General features: G+C 39.2%; 1 long non-coding RNA gene across 1 annotated transcript; it reads left to right on the top strand.

Moving 5' to 3' along the window:
- The first annotated feature begins 1,353 nt into the window (after positions 1–1,353).
- On the top strand, positions 1,354–4,348 carry LOC141367261 (uncharacterized). The gene is made up of 3 exons (XR_012371553.1): positions 1,354–2,282; positions 3,858–3,944; positions 4,070–4,348. It is a non-coding gene; the product is annotated as an uncharacterized lncRNA (long non-coding RNA).
- The last annotated feature ends 15,446 nt before the right edge of the window (positions 4,349–19,794 follow it).

Here is a 19,794-nt window from a genome sequence, read left to right as displayed (position 1 = left end):
AACCCTTTAAAATCTCATAGATCTCACCACCTTTCAAATGCTGGTCCGATATTGAATCTACTTTTATTACGGGCACGGTCGCTTTCTATCTTTGTTTCCTTGGTTGTTTTCTTGTCCTTGGTTGTTCTCTTAGCTCTGGTTGTTAATGGAGGAATCTGAAGTTTGTTAGTAAAATGTTTTCACACTGTGTTCAATCCAACACACCTTTGAACTTCAGGCGAATTGTGATATTGAGGTAGAGAGTGGCTTTGTAGCGTGTGCAGGAACTGTGATTGACACGCAGATTTTACACAACCCTGCGCTGATTGGACCAGATGAACCAGGAGCAATGGATTTTTGCCAAACAAATAACAGGCTCTAGGTGGAGGTAGAACTGCAGGGTTTTTCCTTAAACAGTTTAATTCATGTTGTTCTATCAGAACATAGTGTCGGTTTAAGTGAATATGATAAAAAAATCTTTCCGACTGCAGCTTTAAATAGTTTTAAACAAAATGGGATGTGCCGTTGTGGATATTTTGCCAAAGATTAAAACAATAATTTTATGAAACAGGGGCTTAAATCGTTACAATGTTGAAATTTCTTGTTGGTCCTGTTCGCTTTCACAATGCAATACTTCCAAACTTCAAAGTCACGTTTGCAGACATCCTACCCTGCAAAAACGTATTGCTAATTTTAAATATAGCCCCTGTATAGAATATGGTTCTACATAGGTGCTATACAGCACCTAAAGTGTTTTCCTGTACTAAGAGCCAGTGAACCAGACAGTATTAAAGTCACAATGTAACTTGTGATTGTCTTATTTCCCCCATCATGACATATATCCGAGTGAAACAGCTTCTGAAAATGAGAAAAAAGGTAGAGCAAGACTTGAATTCATCCATTGAGACCCCATTGGATTGTTGGAATTGGGTTATGTTGATTTGCTAATCGCTGCGATATTTACCTGGGCCCCTTCCGCCTGCCACGTGATTGAAAGTAAAGAAAGTTTGTTTCGAGGAGGAAACGATTCTTGTTTTTGATTAAAGATTATAAGGGCACATGAATTTTTTTAAGAAATAATGAAGCTCACAAATAAGTAATTTGTAAAATATAGCACAATATTCCAAAACATTCTACGTTTTTAATTTTAAAATTAAAATTTCATAGGAATTAAATATTTCCTGCAACATTAACCCGTTTAATCCCAAATTTTTTCTTGGAATTTGAATAGATGCAATTTACTCCTTCGACCTCCCTGACACACAAACTTTATGCCTTCTTTGATTTTAGGTTGGTTAAGTTAAATTAGGTTTTATACTCGGTCACAAAAGTAACCGGTGGGAATCATCATAGTCGGACTTCATTAAAATTCAATTAGACATATTTACATTAGAAACAGTGTGTTATACTACTGGTCACAATTGTGACCATTAAAAAAATCCTCAAAATATATCTGTAGGAGACCCCACCTACAAAATTGATAGTTCTATTTGTTAATTAAGATGTTTTACTTCTTTTTGTAGTAGTCTGAGGTAGACATCAGGTGTGTTCGACATCGGCTGTGGCTGGATGTAACCGATCAGCGAGATTAGCCGCGTGCAGGCGGGGAGGAGCTGAAAACGGAGACGTGAAGTCGGACACGCTGCGGTTTCCGTAGTTTGCTGCATCTACGTCAGGCATGGCTGATCACGTGGCGTTTGCTTACTTTATCGCAGATGAGCTGGTAGCGATAGAAATTCCTTTATTCTTGCATGAAATTGAGCACAACGAGCAACGAAGGTGAGCAGGATTAATGTAAAAAGTATTAATTTACATACTTTAATAAACAATATACATTATTGTTATAGTTTAATACTTATTACCTAGAATCTGAAACCTACATCGAATAAAATACAGTGTAGCAAACCAAATAAGTGACTGAATTGTTAAAGCTTCACAATGTATTATTGATGTAATGAATTTAATCAAGAAATATGGCTTCTGTAATCAATGGTGGCTTGCTTGTTTGCTTACATATAAAGATATTCAAATTCTGTTTACACAAAGAAATAATGTGCTTTTATTACAATACTAACACTCATGTATACCATAATTATTTGATTAAAATCCTAGTTCAACATAAACCTTGAAATTTGTTTTTTTAACTTCCTGTGTTTTCAGTTGCACATATATTGTGACTACAATTCCTCTTTCTGATATATAGAATGATTCCAAAAATAATGAATTTTGTGGAGGATGTTGTCCCTCTCTACAGTCTCTCAGAATTTAGAGGTCATTTCAGGCTTTCCAGAGAACAAGTGGAGGTGTGTGTACTAGACAATATAAAATTAATTTACTAATTTCAAGTATTAGCATGTTGTCTTGATAGCCTATTTTCTACCTTTGCATGATGTCATTACCACCCTTGGTCCTGTTTATATGAATTTACAGCAGACCAAACTGCCACTCATAAACAGTGTTCTTGCCTGCCTTTGGACGTTGGCTAATCAGGAGTCATATCGTGGGGTGGCAGATAGATTCAATATAACAAAATCCACTCTTGCCAAGCATCTCCATGAGTTTTGTTGCTATGTTAATACATACATGGCCCACCACATTTCCTGGCCCAGAGGCCAGAGACTGGAGTTGTCAAAATTAGGGTTTGATGCAGCAGGTTTCCCCAACACTGTATGTGCAGTGGATGGGTGTCACATTCCTATAATGAGACCCCATTGTGATAATCCCCTTGCATACCTGAATAGGAAACAGTTTTATTCAGTAAATTTAACTGGGTTTTGTGACAGCCAGCGGCGCTTTTGTCACATCAGTGTTGGTCACCCTGGAAGTTGGCTTGATGCCCGAGCATTTCGCTTCACAGAGGTTGGTCGTCTTCTTGAAGAAAACCCCCATTCCCTTGTTCCACAGGGAATGCACATAATTGGGGATTCTGCCTACCCTCTGTTGCCTCAACTTATGAGGCCTTATAGAGACAATGGCCACTTGTCTGCTAGGCAAAAACAATTTAATAGGAAGCTCAATACTGCTCGCGTGGTCATTGAGCATGCATTTGGCATTCTTAAATGTAAGTTTAGGAGACTCCATTGCCTACAAATGAGAAGAATTTCAAGTATCAGTTCAGCAGTCTCGGCATGCTGCATTTTGCATAATATTTGTTTAGAGGCTAGTGATGATGTTGTCGTGGTAGATGATGGTGTTGATGATGAACCACCTCCCCAGCAACCCCACAACACTCACGCCTGTCATTATAGAGACCAGATTTGTGGTCAGATCTAAGTTGTATGTCTATACTGAACATACAAACAACTGAAAAGAAATGAGTTTTTATCTGAAATAAACTTTGCCAATGTTTTTTTTATATATAAAAGTAATATTGGAATGTAAATACATAATTGGCAAATGACAACCAGTTGACCTAATTTGGTTTTGTTAATTAAATAAGAATGTTCTTTGAGACTTGGTGACTTCTTTTACCTGGCTGAACACAAAGCAAATTGGATTTAATTTGAGAGGTTGAAGTGGTGGTGGTGGTGATAAACACACACACATTATTTCATATATAGATTTTGTAATTGACATGCATTTGTTATATATATATATATATATATATATATATTTGATTTGAATTAGTTTATCATTTACAAATTGTATAACTTGGGAACACAAATATATATTGTAGTAGAAAGTGTCTACAATATTTTCCCAAGTTATACAATTTGTAAATGATAAACCAATTCAAAAATATATTTTAGTATACAATTTGAGAAAGTGTAAATCAAAAGAGAGAGTCTGCATAATCTTTACAGTATCATTTTATTCAGGTTTATTTGGGTTTTGTAGAAGTTTTATAATTTGGTCTTGTCTTTTTCCCATTTTTTTAGTTCATCCACAATGGTTCCTAAGCTGGTCAAAATCTTTCTCTCAAACGATCGCCTGCGTCTCTCCTTTAGCCGCCGCCATCTCTACAGGTCTGGCCTCACAAGGGACTCGAGCACAGCAGTCCTTCTCTCTGCATGTGCCTCATAAGAATCGAGAAATTGTGAGGGTTGTGGTCGTCTCTGCCTGCTGCTGATGACTGTGTTGTGCATTGCAGAGGTTCCTGGCTGTGCATCCATCACAACACCTGATGGCTGGTCCTGAGTAGTGGGCCTGCTTTCAGTGGATGCGTCTTCCAAACCCAGAGGAGTGGATTGAATGGTACCAGGTGGCGCAGTACCAATTCCTGATGACCCAAATAAATCATCCATTTGCTGAGGGGTGGAAAATAGCATGTAAAAAGTAGAGTGAAAAAATGACCAATTTCAGTCTTAAGACATGCGAATATTATTTTTGTAAAATAATGAAATATAAGGTCTTAAACTTACTGTAAAGTACTCCCAGGTGTGCCTCCCCTCCCCAGTTGCACGGCGCCGGTCCTTTACTCGCTTATATGTGGTTAACATGTTTGCTAGTTTTTTTTCTAATTTTCTGACATTTATTTACATTTCTTACAATTCTTTGATGCAATACCTTGTGACTCATGTTTGTCTGACTGGATAGAGGGGGGTGACGTTTGAATGGCTTCTGAAGGGTTTTCACATACTGCACCAGATTGGAGAGTGGCAGATGGTGGGTCCTTTACAGTGGAGGTAAGTAGTACAGAGGGCCTTGTGCTGGTAAAGGGACACTGGTTGGCTGAGGGTAGAACAGGTGGCCTAGTGATGGTAATGGGGCACTGGCTGACTGAGGGTGGTACAGGGGGCCTAGTGATGGTAATGGGGCACTGGCTGGCTGAGGGTGGTACAGGGGGCCTAGTGATGGTAACAGGGCGCTTGCCGGCTGAGGGTGGCAGTGGCTTCACGAAACTGAGGTTTAGGGGTACAGATGACATTCTGGAGGTAGTGGGGCATGGAGTAAAAGGTTGGGGGAGGTTTGGAGCACAAGCTGGGCCACTGATGAGAGCTGTTTGGAGAGAAATTTGTAGATGTGGTCATTGTCATTTAAGAAATGTGTTTACAGTATGTGCTTGTTCATCAAGTAAATGTGTAACTTGTTTTGTTTCAACGGCTGATACTTTCTTCATCACAGATGAAAGGAACTTTTGATCTGGAGAAATAAATAATCAATAAAACACTTGTACAAATCATTGAATTGTAATTATTACATAGTTCTGATGTTTACTTACCATTCTTCATCCTTTCAGCAATGTCCTTGGAAACGGTTAGATTGAAAACATTACCTTTGCTGTCTGCCACATTAATCGTTACATTGTCCATTTTGTTTTGTTACATAGGGTAATGCAGTTTCTTTATATAACCAAATGAACCATGGGACAATAGTCAACACCTGTTCCATTCATTATTACTTATAGTTAACAACAAATGCAATTACCATTTTAAGTCAACTTTCAGTTTAGCTTTCAATTAGCAGTGATTTCCATTGTGTTTTTATGATTTAACGATTAAGTAGCTTTATGGATTCACAAACTTTAGTAGTGTGGATGGTGTTTTGGAAGGGTGTCAAAAGAGAAACAAGCTAGTAAATAAACTGAGAACATATTGGATTTATGACTTAAAATCTGATTAATTACATGGGTGTTTCTGCTACTAGAAAATGGTAAAAGTAATTAATTAATAAAGCAATTAACTGATGGTTATCTTTATTTAGAAAGTTTCAGCAGCATGATTTACACTACTTTCTGCACATATTTTCTTGTTCCCTCCAATCACCTAAGCTCTTTTAAACATCTTTAAATAAACACCATTAAATTTAATATACTGAAAGCGCAATTCTTTTGTATTTTGATCGTAATGTACACCAACTCCATTAAAGTGAACAGAATGTTGTCTTGTCTTGTTTATTTGAAGATGCAACTTGTCAAAAATGTGCAGGTGATATATGATGATCATAGCAATAGGGACTTAAGAATATGAAACCATAAGAATAAAAAGAGGAACATAATGTATTATGCATTATTTGTATAGGAAGATATAGAATTATGACCACATCAAATTCTGTTTTTAAGATTGACATTTGAGTTATTCTATTAAAAAGTATGAAAACTGTAAAAGTTTGTATGAAAATTAAGTCCAAAATAAACATATGCACAAACCCTTTATAAACAATATGAATCAAATAACAGTAATATTAAAAAGTAAACATGATTTGTAAACAACAAAACAACATGAAACGTGAATTGTACTGTTTTGGATGTCCGTGTATGAGCATGAGTGGAACTGAAGAGGCTTACAGCATCTGTTTTTACAAGAATAAAGTTAAAAAATAAGCATAAATTATTTAAATACCAATGAAGTGGGGTCTAAGTTTTTTTCATTTCTATTTCCATTTTATTTTGATGAAGATGACACAATATAACATCGCAACTACATGAAAAGAGCTTTAACTGTTATAAAAAAACAGATTTGTGAGCATTTGTGGAACTGAGAGCGTGAAAATAAGCACGAAACACACGTGATTGTTGTCATGTGGTGAATCCGACCAATCTTGAAACAGCTGTGTCGTCATTACAGCCCGTGCAGCACCTCTTCGCGAACTGTGCTGGCTGACTCAGGCGGCTGATCTCGAATCGCTCTCGCGGTACTTAAAAACCATATGACACAATCACGTGCCTGCAGCGCCAGCTGAAGTCGGACAAAAATACTAACCGGAATGCACTGCTTCAAGTCAGCCGCCGATTGGTCTGCGCAGCGCAGCATGAAGTCGAACACACCTATCTTCTTCTAGATGTGCAACCAGGAAGTAAACTGATCTGGTCATGTGACCTTTCACCCTAGTCACATGACATTGATACATTTTAATCAAGACAATCTATTTTTTCATTTAAAAGTTTAATTTCTTGCCCAGAGCCAACATTAACACTTTTAGAGCTTTCAGAAATAAGAAAAAAGACATGGTCACAATTGTGACCGGTGGGATTAAACGGGTTAAGGGAACTGAGTTTTTTTTTAATCACCATTTCCATACAAAATTCATACAAATACATACATATTAATTGTCATTAACTCATATATCTTTAATACTGACTGAGTAAGCTTATGTCAATGATTGTAATGAAAACTTTGATGCTCCTAAAATATTTTAAGTCTCTTTTAAAACAGTTAAATGCTGTTTGTCTGTTTGTAACAGCAACCCAAAAAGCAGAATAAAAACAGGTGGTGGTCCTGCATCTTCATGCGATGTCCTGGCAGGAGTGATGTCTCTAATATATTTATTTAAAAATTATATTTGTTAAAATTTGATACCCGATGAAAGCAATATATTTTTAATTCAGTAAATATCAGTTTTTAGCATGAATATTCCACTGTTCATTCATCTATAACATCACAAAACATGAAGGAGGAACAGCACAACACAAACATTGCTCAGTGTTTTGGAGATTCTAATCTAATTCATTCTAATCATCATTCAATCTTTGCTCAACAGTTTTATGAAGAACTTCCAGAGGATCCACAGCAAAACTCATTAAATGTCCTTGTACGTTTGCTTTGATTCATCGCTGTGCTGTACATGAATGTGCACCGTAGTATTAAATTTTTAAAATAAAAACCTGGGAATAGCCTACATTATAAGTCTATACTGTTTCCAGTAACGGTAATCGGAAAATCAACCAAAAGTAATTATTTCAAGATTTTAAATATATAAAGATGTATTTCAGGCATGAAATTATTTTGCCCTCATAGATCCTATGAGGGTCACATATTATCATCCCACATGGGCAAACCTATAGACCCCTTCACGGTTCACGTCACACGAGAATTCGCGGTTCGCACTGCGCATGTCGGGGTCAGAAAAATAATTTCATCAAGTCGAGTTGCGTATTGTTTGGTTGAATCCAATGAGTATTGTCACCTACTTATTGCTTTGTGGGTAGGGTGGCCATTCGTGCCAGTTCCGCCGGACACGTCCCGAACATGTTTTCGGGTTCGTTCTCCGGCAGTCGCGTTGGTCAACCGCATACGTCATCAAGGTTTAATATTTCGGGTTTAATTTCAGAAAAGCAAGTGTTACATTTCAAGGTAAGAATGAAACTACAATGATTGTATGTCTTAAAATAAATAAATCTGAATTTTCTAATGTATTTTAACTAAAATGTGAGAACCTCAATGACGTATGCGGTCGAGCAACGCGACATCCGGAGAACGAACCCGAAAACATGGTCGGGACTGGCACGAATGGCCACCCTAATTGTGGGCTGTGAAAATCGCACCAGCACTGCAGTTTTTCAGGATTCCTGCAGGATCTCATCCATTTAAAAAAAAATAAAAGACATCTGTGGTTGCAAGCAATCAAACGTGCGGACTTTGAACCCACAGCAAATTACATCTACATTTTCTAACTCGTTTAGATCTCTGTAACTCAGGAATGTCAATCTTTGGTACAGATAAATCACGTTCAGAGACTTGGACTTCAGACATTTCAGGATCAACAGCAGGCTTTTCACAAGAGTGCATTTCAGGAGTAAACAGCTCACAAGTTGGCTGATCCAAGGGACATTTCTCTGCAGTCTTAAGTAAGCTTTTTCGATTTCTCCACAATGTCTCTCCATCTTCGGGGCTCATTGGAGCTGGCTTAGCATGGACATGATTCTCAGATAATCCAAGATAATTCCGTGGCTTGGTCATCTTTGTTGCAATGTACTGGTCAACTGATAAGGCAACTTTACTGTGTGTGTGTGTGTGTGTGTGTGTGTGTGTGTGTGTGTGTGTGTGTGTGTGTGTGTTTGTTTTGCTATGTTAGTGAGGACCAAAATGTGACAAAACACCTTTTAAGTGAGGACCTTTTGGTAAAGTGAGGACAAAATCGTGGTCCTCACTTTATTTTGCTCAACATAGTCCCCAGAAGGGGTGGGGCATTGTGCTATGCAAATTTCTCAAATGTACTTATTTCAATATCAGCTCATGACGAGGCTGTGTTTCCTTTATTCTCCTGAGCTCCCTCTAAAGGATAAGGAGGTGTACTGCAGCCGATTTATAATTTGGCTGAAAGAGAAAAGCTGAGTGTTTTTGATTGGTTGGCTTGGTGACTTTTGGGGATTGGTAGGCCAATGAAAAGTACATATCTTTAAAAGAAACTGTATTTATTTCCTAAATATTTTAGACAAATGAAATTGTCACAGGCCGGAGCGGACCACAGACTATGTGCGTCACGCTCCTCCCAAAGTTCCAGCTCGAGGAGGTCCCAAAAGCACCCCAATGACCAAGCAAACGAGAGATAAGTATAATATAAAACTGTAAACTTTATTTAAATTAATTAAAATCAGCAGGGGAAATGGGGTGGGAAGTCTAAAATTTCTCTTCTCGCCCTCAGGGGGAACTACGGGGCAAGGGACATTGGAGGGGAGAAGTCTGGTTCCGTAGGGCCAAGGGATAGCAGGGCAAGGGCCGGGCAGAGCTCCTTCGTCCTTGGCCCACTTCCTGCGTGGAAGGACTTCTTGGGGCTCCTAGCTCCTCCTGAGGGCAAAGTAAACACAAGGTAAGTATTGCGTCGGACTTAAGTCGAATCAATGACTCCTTTCTATCTTCTCTTTCTCCACAAACTCTCTGGGCTGAAGAATCCTTACTGGGTGAGTGGAATTTGGCTCGAGACGAGTTAAGTATCTTCTGCTTTACCGGCTCTTGAAACTTTACGGATCGTGTTAGATAAGTTGGGTATGGCTTGAGCTCGTGACACGGTAAGTATCTTCCTCTTTACAGGCTTATGTGGATCGTACTGGGTAAGTTTAGCTTGACTCGTAACATAGTAAGTATCTTCCTCTTTACAGGTTTCTCTGGATGTGCGGGCCGTACCGGGTAAGTTTAACTTCAGCTCGTAACACAATTACGTTCCTTCCTCTTTGCAGGTTTCTCTGGGCTTGCGAGTCGTACTGGGTAAGTTTAGCTTTAGCTCGTAACAAAGTAAGTATCTTTCTCTTTGCAGGTTTCTCGGGGCTTGCAAGTCGTACTGGGTAGGTTTAGCTTTAGCTCATAACACAGTAAGTATCTTCTTCTTTACAGGTTTCTATGGGCTTGCGAGTCGTACTGGGTAAGTTTAGCTTTAGCTCGTAACACAGTAAGTATCTTCCTCTTTGCAGGTTTCTATGGGACCCTCTGTCCCCCTTTGGCAGCTCCTCTGCCGCTGGGTGGTCGAATAAGCTTACTATATTCCTCTCAGTACCTTCTTCGTAGCTTCCGCTGGCTCCCACAGGACGTAGTTACGTGACGTGTTGAATTTGGCTGGGCCTGTGTCGGCGTAGCGGCTCCTGATGGTTTCCGCAGAGGGCTAATCCTCCTTGAGGGGAGTACAAACAGCAAGGACACGGCACCACACTACAAAGCTTAGTGTACTCACATCAAAAGATCACTCTCACGCTGCACAGCACACACTCCAGTGAATAATTAAGGTCCGTACTCCTCTCTTGGCAAGACCAGCTCTGGGTAAGGGAAAAAGGTCTAGATTGCCACGCCAACGATGTCCCACCTGGGCTTGGAGGCCTCGCTGTCCGATGCCAGTACAACACTTGTCCTTCGGCTCACCCACCCGTCTCACACCTGGTGGGGCCGCTAGTAAACAGAATACACACTCCTTTAACAATGTGCGAGTTTTTTATACACCAATGTTTGCGGTCTCTTCTAATTCCCCTTTATATACACCTTTCCCCAGTGCGACTCACCCAATCGTTGTTTGCCACGTTGTTGGTACAGCTGTCTCTCATTTTGGGTGATTGCGGGGATCCCCGGGAAACCCAGAAAGTGCCGGTGTTTGTGCAAACGGGTCCGGGCGGAACCTCTTCCTGCTCCCTTTGGTTCCGCCCCGTCGAAGTCACTCCGTGACAAAATCCAAATTCCATGATTTTAGAAGCTAATCGGTGTGGGTTGTATGCTTTTTGTGGGTTGTATGCTTTTGGCGCCAGCATTAATTCAATTCAATAATTAAATCGCACGCTTTTCACGTGTCAGTATGCAATAAGACGCCCCAACCAGGCGTTTGTGAGCACTTTGGCTTGCCATACGTGACGTACTCGCGCAGCCTTTGTCTCTCAATGCTTGTTAAATACTCACTCCTGGCTCCTCAAGATTTCACGCGTGCGTCTCCCACTACAGACAACGCATTTAAACGTGACGCACTCGCGCAGCCTTTGTCTCTCAATGCTTGTTAAATACTCACGCCTGGCTCCTCAAGATTTCACGCGTGCGTCTCCCACTACAGACAAAGCATTTAAACGTGACGCACTCGCGCAGCCTTTGTCTCTCAATGCTTGTTAAATACTCACGCCTGGCTCCTCAAGATTTCACGCGTGCGTCTCCCACTACAGACAAAGCATTTAAACGTGACGCACTCGCGCAGCCTTTGTCTCTCAATGCTTGTTAACACTCTGGGGTCGGCTGCGGCGCGGGCGCCGCCAACTCTTTATTTTTCAATCACTCCGTAAAGAGACTTAGATAACTCTGCTGATTTTGGACATACAGATATGATTTATACATCATTTAAAACGTTAAAGTGTCTAGTTTTTTTTCTGTCCACTCCCAATAAAAACAGAATGTTGTGCTTTTCGCAAAATTAAGAAAATAAACATGATGCGCGTTTTGTTCTCTCTCCCTCAGTGAAGCCATTTCAGAAACGCGTCAGAAAATTAACTGTAACTTCACGAATACATGTCATATAAACAAAAGATAAATGTCTACATAATGCTTGGAATGTCAGCTTTTAAATGATGTAAGTGAGATCGAAAACATATATTGTCATTCGGTGTAAACTGTATGAGAAGTAGGAGAGGGACCGTCTTTCTAATGTTACCCGATTATCTGTAATGAGAAGAGATCGCCACGCCCCCGCGCCATTGAAGTGAATGAGCAGAGACATCCATATGCATTGTGCCTCCTGCAGTCAATGGATACGCAATCCAGTCCACAACCCAGTCTCTCCATTCCTTGTTGTTTCATCCGATTGCACCAAAACATGACATCTAAATCCTTATTTACTTGCGTATGTGTGTCAGTATCTCCAGACGCGAGTGTTTTCTTTGTTCTTCCGTCAAACATTTCACGCGAGGGGAACACACATAAACAAACACACGAGTCAGGAAACTCGACGCGGTTTTTGGTATTCTTATAAAATACGCGATTGAAAACAGTACAATCCTTATTTACTTGCGTATGTGTGTCACTATCTCCAGACGCGAGTGTTTTCTTTGTCTTCTGTCAAACAGTTCACGCGATGGGAAACGCATGCACAAACACGCGAGTCATGAAATCGACGCGGTTTTTGGTATTCTTATAAAATACGCGACTGCAAACAGTACAATCCTTATTTAGTTGCGTCTAAGCATATATCTCCGCACAGCACATTTATTAAACACAGGATCACTCGCATGTGCACACATAAGTTAATAGGCTTGTTCGACTTAATGCGGCGCCACAAGAACCGGCAGCCGAATGACGTCAGAGTTTTGCGAGAGCGATTTAAAAGCAAACTCTTCCATATGATTTCGCGGATCACTCTCGCGGTAGTTTGACGTCACCCGGCTGTCGATCTTTGCAGCGCCGCATGAAGTCGAACAAAGCCGACTGCTTTCATGAGCAACACGTGAGGTAATGGCGGCGGCTGTAAACAAACATTGAGCAAGTTTATGGTGCAAGTTTATCATGCTTGTCCCTTGTTGTGTTTCTACTATAATGATATAATGATTACAAAAACACAACTAAGAGTCCAAACAACGATAGGCAGTTGTTCTTTTGAGCTTTTTGCTGCACACAAACCCTGTGTTCACTTTGATTAGGCTACTATGGTTTTTAAAAGGTAACTTATAGCCTACATGTGAAATTAATGTAATATATATATATATATATATATATATATATATATATATATATATATATATATATATATATATATATATATATGAAGAGTTTGGTTCCAAAACGCAATAAACGCCATTTTTGAAAAAAATGAGTTACTGCCAAAATCAGCATTATATCAGGTCAGTAGTTAAAAGTAAATTCTTAATTTTACGCAAAATCCAATATCCGCTGTGTTATTCTGTCATCTTTTCTCCCTTTTTTCCCAAAATGCGATAAACGCCACTCCCCCTTTTTTACAGAACGCAACAAATCCCACAGCGCACCATTCACGCAATGTAAACAAACATGGCGGCGCGCTGAGTACATGGAGTCCTAGTTTTCCTCATCTACTTTGTACTTTGTGATCAACAAACAAAACAAAATAATACTTTAATTGCATTGATAAACCTGTGATGGTTTTCTGTGATGGGAAAGAAACGTAAGCCATCAACATCTAATAATTTCCCTGAAAGGCACTCGGGAGACGGGTGCTTGTTCTCCCGACAGCATCAAGCTTCTCATGCTAACACATTGACCCCAGAGGATCTTATACAAAACTTTCCATAATTTTACTCAAAGTCAACGAAAATCGAGCAGGACCAAAAACATTTTACAGCTGATCGCTGTGAAAGACGTTAAGCGAAGACATCAAGTAACCGCAATGACAGGGTTCTTAATATGACAAAGTAAGTGTTTTGATTAATAACATTAATGTTTATATTTTTAATTAGTGTGTACAACTAGTCAACTAAATGAATATAACATGGCAAAGATGATTGCACATTTATATACGCTATTGATTCAATAGATTTATAGCATTTTGAATAAAAACTTGTCATGGATTTATTGCATTTTGTGGAAAAAATAATCTGTTTTTATAATAAATCTTTGAAAATCAACTTATGGATTTGAATTTTTTATGTTTTTATAACCTAAAGATGCTGTGTGAAAGTTTGTAACAGAAAATAGTTGTTTTCATCTTGTCACTTTCTTAGTATAGAAAACACGTTTTTACCAAAATTTGTCAAAATGGATTTATTGCGTTTTGGAACCAAACTCTTCATATATATATATATATATATATATATATATATATATATATATATTGTGTGTGTATTTACATTTAAATTGAAAAGTAAACCATCATGGTTTTACTACAGAGAAAGTTACATTCCTGTTGAACATCCCCACAAGGCTCATGTGGCTCATTATGCAACCCTTTTGTCTCTCAGCTGTCAATCACTGATTATTCAGGAGCATTCCCGCCTCCACGCATACAGCCTTTCCCAAGCAAAAGTGTCTTAGAAATTGTAAATCAATATCTTGCTTTATGTGAACGAGTAGGCCGAATGATTTTCACATCATTTTGAAGAAAAAACTCTAGACTACTAGATCCTGTTTTGAAAAGTCTTGGGAAAACATGTTTAGAATTAGTTTTGTGGAGTTATATCAGTGACTTAAAATTTTTGCTTTTTCAAAAACCACGCATAAACATGTTTCTCTCAAAAATACAAACATGTACATACATGTTGATTATATGATATTGTAGCCCAGTTTGTGCTGGACGCAGTGTTATGAGACTTTTGCCATTAATATGTTTTTAAGCAACTGAAAAAAGCACAAATGTCAGTGCATGTCAAAACATCCCCAGGGCCCTAAAAACCCCTTAGACCCCAGAGGGTTAAATACTCACTCCTGGCTCCTCAAGATTTCACACGTGCATCTCCCACTACAGACAACGCATTTAAATGTGACTATGGAAAGCCAAAGTAGTCACAAATGTCTGGTCGGGCGTCTGATTGCATACTGACACGTCAAAAGCGTGCAATTTGGCTGCAAAACGTGCGTCCTCGACGCGTCCTTTGTCCTATTAATGCGCGTTCTTAACGTGCGCTCGCACGTTATTGACGTGCGCTCTTGGGGTCATGAAAATGCAAGTTTTTGACGTGCGTTTATCATAACCGAACTGGGTGTCAAATGCATGTGTTTTCTGTGGAATATAGCGCACGTTATTAACGTGTCAACAGGCGAAAAGAACGTGCGCTGTCATAAAGTCTATTTCACAGACTAGGAACTAAAGTTCATTTAGGCAAGGCAAGGCAAGTTTATTTGTATAGCACATTTCATACACAAAGGTCATTCAAAGTGCTTTACACAGAAATGAGAAAACAATATATAAAAGAGAAAAGAAAAATAAGAGATACACGATAAAATCACAATAAAAACAAAGATACATGAGAATTTAAAATAACAATTAAAGAAAATAAATGTGATTTTAATAAAAACAGTTTAAATGTTAAAAAGAATAAAGTTAAACAGATGTGTTTTTAATCTAGATTTAAAAGTGTTTAGTGTTGAAGCACATCTGATCTCTTCTGGAAGCTGATTCCAGCTAGAGGTGGCATAATAACTAAATGCTGATGCACCTTGTTTTGAGTGAACCCTTGGTATTTCTAACTGACCCAATCCTAATGATCTGAATAATCCGTTCATATTTAATTAGCATATCAGTCATGTATTTGGGTCATAAGCCATGAAGTGATTTATAAACTAGTGGTAGCACTTTAAAACCATTGTAAATGTAAGTGGAAGTCAGTGTTAGGACCTGAGGATTGGAGTAATGTGCTCAGATTTTTTGGTTCTCGTCAGAATTCTGGCAGCAGTGTTTTGTATGAGCTGCAGCTGTCTAATGGTCTTTTTGGGGATCCCCGTAAGAAGTCCATTGCAGTAATCCACCCTGCTTGTGATGAAAGCATGAACAAGTTTCTCTAAGTCCTGTCTTTAGACAAAACATCTAATTCTGGCAATATTTCTGAGATGGTAGTAAGCTGATTTGCTTATCGCTTTCACATGACTACTGAAATTAAGGTCAGACTCTAAAATTACACCAAGATTTCTGACTTTATTTTGTGTCTTTAGACCCATGGAGTCAAGGTATGTGTTAACTTTGAGAGTTTCATCTTTATTTCCAAATACAATGACTTCAGTTTTGTCTTTGTTTAACTGGAGGAAGTTTTGACGCATCCAACAGTTAATTTCATCAATGCATTTACATAGAGAGTCAATGGGGCTGTAGTCATTGGGTGACAGGGCTAAGTATATCTGGGTGTCATCTGCATAGCTGTGGTAAGCAATTTGGTTCTTTTTCATTATTTGACCAAGTGGGAGCATATACAAATTAAACAGAAGCGGTGCAAGAATTGAACCCTGTGGGACTCCACATGTCATGGTGTAACAATCAGCCCTATCGGCTGTGTCACAAAATATATATAAGGGGTCAGATTTTACTGTGTGAGATTAAAAGAGTTAAAATGATAAGACAAACAAGTGTATTCAACTTAAATAAGTGTATTAACAAACACAAGACTTAAAACAACACACTAAAAACTCAAGACTGTTAAAAGAAAGGAATATAAAAAACCAAACCTAAAACAATCTAAAAGTCCAAGTGTGCTAAAAGTCCAAGTGTTCAAAGTGTCCTCCAGAGTTTATACAATAAAAGTGTAATCCACAAAACGTGTTTGGAAGGGTAAGTCCACAATGATAGGTAACTCCACAATCCTACAGAGGTTTAGCTTTAGCATATGCTAACAATGTGCTTCTGCTGCTTCCTTTTATACTGGCATTGTTTCCTGTCATGTGATTACTCACATGACAGGCAACCCAAACAAAATAAAAGACATAAACACATAAAATAGCAAAAGGAATAAAATGAAATAAAATAGCTAAGAAAACATGTAAAACCTATTTAAAACTCAAATATACATAAAACCACAATATAATGTATAAAATGAGCGGTACAACATGTTTCTTGTGTGACGGTGTCACATAGTCCCCCCCCTTAGCTTACCGCCTCGGGGAAGGAACTAGACCTTTAAAAGTTACCGTCAGCCATTGTCCATGAAATGAGTATCCTTTCGCACCTGTGCATTAAGATGTCCTTGGTTCATAGTCCGTGCTAGGCCCGCCCACATCGGCACTAGCTTGCCGGAGGAATCTGTGGAAATCCAGTAGAGAGGTGGAATCCAATACCAGCCCGAGTGCCCCTGGGTAGACGGTACCTTTCCTCCCAGAGTCCTTGTACACCCAGCTCCGCTGGCACGCCATTCCCCCTGGTGTTTCCTCCTTTCCGGCTTGTGGGTCTGATGATGGATGTTAGCAGATGAACGGTGGTGATGCTGATGTTGTGGTTGCTTATGTGAGTTGGTGACAACATACTCCTTGTTCTCCACACCACATATCTTGCAGTTTCTGAGGAATGCCCAGACGTCTTTGCGGATTGTAGGCCACCAGGCCACCTCCAGGATCCTGAGGAGAGTTTTCAGCTTTCCTTGATGCCTCTCCTCAGACCTGTAATGGAGGTGCTGTATCGTCTGGGGGACCAGGGCTTGAGGTATGATGAGTTGTATCCTGCCCTGGCCATCTTCCCTCTGGATATGACGATACAGCAGGCCCTGGTGGCTCCTCACGCTGATGTTGGTGGTCTGGGCAGTGGGTGGAGAGATGGTAAGTCCTTGGAGTATGTCGTCCCTAGCCTGCGTGCTGCAAAGTTCCTGTATGGAGAAGGGGAGGACGGAGAAGGTGAAGTGGAAATCTGGCCCTGCTGGTACTGTGGCACAGTGGTCTCTGTCCATGGCTCTGTTGACCGTCCGTGAAGTAGTAGAAATGGTGGAACTGTTGGTAGGAGGAATACCAGGGGAGATCGTGGGAGGCACTGGGCTGGCAGTCCATGCAGTTGGAGAGACTGTAGCCACTGAAGCTCTCTCTTTCTTCAGCTCTTTCTCCAACTTGTTGTCCCTCCTCTTAAAACACTCGACCACCTCTCTCTCCAGTGTGGCCACGGCATCCTTCACAGATTCCTCCAGCTTACAGATTTTAAAATCCACACTTTCTCTAAAAAACACTTCACGGTTAAAATGACTTTCAACAGAGTCTTTAAAATCCTTCTCCAGTTTTAAAACAATGTTCTTAAGTTCAGATAGTTCAGCACGCAGTTTTGTACACTCACATTTACATAAAATCCGTTCATCATGAAAACCAGCAGATGTTTTAAAAGAAGCAGCATTGAAAGAATTAGTCATCATCTTTTAACTTTTTTTCTCAACACAGCTTTTAAAATCTTTAAAACGATCCCCGTACGGGCCACCACTATGTAACAATCAGCCCTATCGGTTGTGTCACAAAATATATATAAGGGGTCAGATTTTACTGTGTGAGATTAAAAGAGTTAAAATGATAAGACAAACAAGTGTATTCAACTTAAATAAGTGTATTAACAAACACAAGACTTAAAACAGCACACTAAAAACTCAAGAATAAAAGAAAGGAATATAAAAAACCAAACCTAAAACAATCTAAAAGTCCAAGTGTGCTAAAAGTCCAAGTGTTCAAAGTGTCCTCCAGAGTTTATACAATAAAAGTGTAATCCACAAAACGAGTTTGGAAGGGTAAGTCCACAATGATAGGTAACTCCACAATCCAACAGAGGTTTAGCTTTAGCATATGCTAACAATGTGCTTCTGCTGCTTCCTTTTATACTGGCATTGTTTCCTGTCATGTGATTACTCACATGACAGGCAACCCAAACAAAATAAAAGACATAAACACATAAAATAGCAAAAGGAATAAAATGGAATAAAATGGCTAAGAAAACATGTAAAACCTATTTAAAACTCAAATATACATAAAACCACAATATAATGTATAAAATGAGCGGTACAACATGTTTCTTGTGTGACGGTGTCACAATGGATGTCCACTCAGATTTATGGTTACCTATGTTCACATAGTAACCTCTTCCTTGTAGGTATGTTTTAAACCATTTGAGGACCATCCCAGAGAGCCCTACCCAGTTTTCCAGTCTATGTAAGAGTATGGTGTGATCTACTGTGTCAAAGGCAGCACTAAGATCTAGTAGCACCAGCACTGATATTTTACCTGAATCAGAGTTTAGGCGAATATCATTTATTATCTTTATGAGCACTGTCTCTGTGCTGTGATGCTGACGGAAACCAGATTGAAAATTGTCCAGATAGCCATTTGAGTTTAAGAATTTGTTCAGCTGATTAAAAACAACCTTTTCAATGATCTTGCCTATAAACGGAAGATTTGAGATTGGTCTGTAGTTGCTAAGTATGGTTTTGTCTAGGTTACTCTTTTTTAGGAGAGGCTTAATAACTGCTGTTTTTAATGACTCTGGAAAGGCGCCTGTGATCAGAGAGGTATTTACTATTTTTAAGAGGTCAGTTTCTAAGCAGTTAAGTACCTTTTTGAGAAAAGATGTGGGGAGCGTGTCAAGGCTGCTAGTTGATGCTTTAAGATGTTGTACTGTTTCTTCCAAGGTTTTTATATCAATTATGTCAAATTCTGAGAGAATGGCTAATTTCTGAGGTTGTTGCAATGATATCTGACTGATCACAGTACAATATGAGGCCGTATTGATCGTCATTCTGATATTACTGATCTTCTCAGAGAAAAAGGTTGCAAACTCATTGCATTTGTTGTCAGAGAGCATTTCACTAGGAACTTGATTTGGGGGGTTTGTTAGTCTCTCTACAGTAGCAAAAAGAGTGCGAGTGTTGTTTATGTTTTTGTTTATAATGTTTGAAAAGAAGGTCTGTCTAGCTGTGCCTAGTTCTACATTGAAAGCACGAAGACTGTCCTTATAGATGCTATAATGTACTTCAAGTTTTGTTTTCCGCCACATACGTTCAGCTTTTCTGCATGTTCTTTTCATGTGCTGTACTGCTGTTGTGTTTCTCCAGGGTGCTTTACGTCTGCCAGTGATCACCCTGACCTTTTCTGGAGCTATACCATCAATAGCATCTTTAACTTTTATGTTAAAGTTTTCAAGGAGAACATCAACAGAGTCTGCCGAAATGTTTGCCAACATTGACATAGCATTCATAAATACCTCACTGGTGTTCTCATTTATGAACCTTTTTTTAACATAGACATATCTAGCATCAGTGGCAGGACAGATCAATAAATCAAAGTAAACACA

This window comes from Misgurnus anguillicaudatus, chromosome 2 (genome assembly GCF_027580225.2).
Source record: "Misgurnus anguillicaudatus chromosome 2, ASM2758022v2, whole genome shotgun sequence".
Classification (NCBI taxonomy): Eukaryota; Metazoa; Chordata; class Actinopteri; order Cypriniformes; family Cobitidae; genus Misgurnus; species Misgurnus anguillicaudatus.
This window is presented reverse-complemented; position numbering and strand designations above follow the sequence as displayed.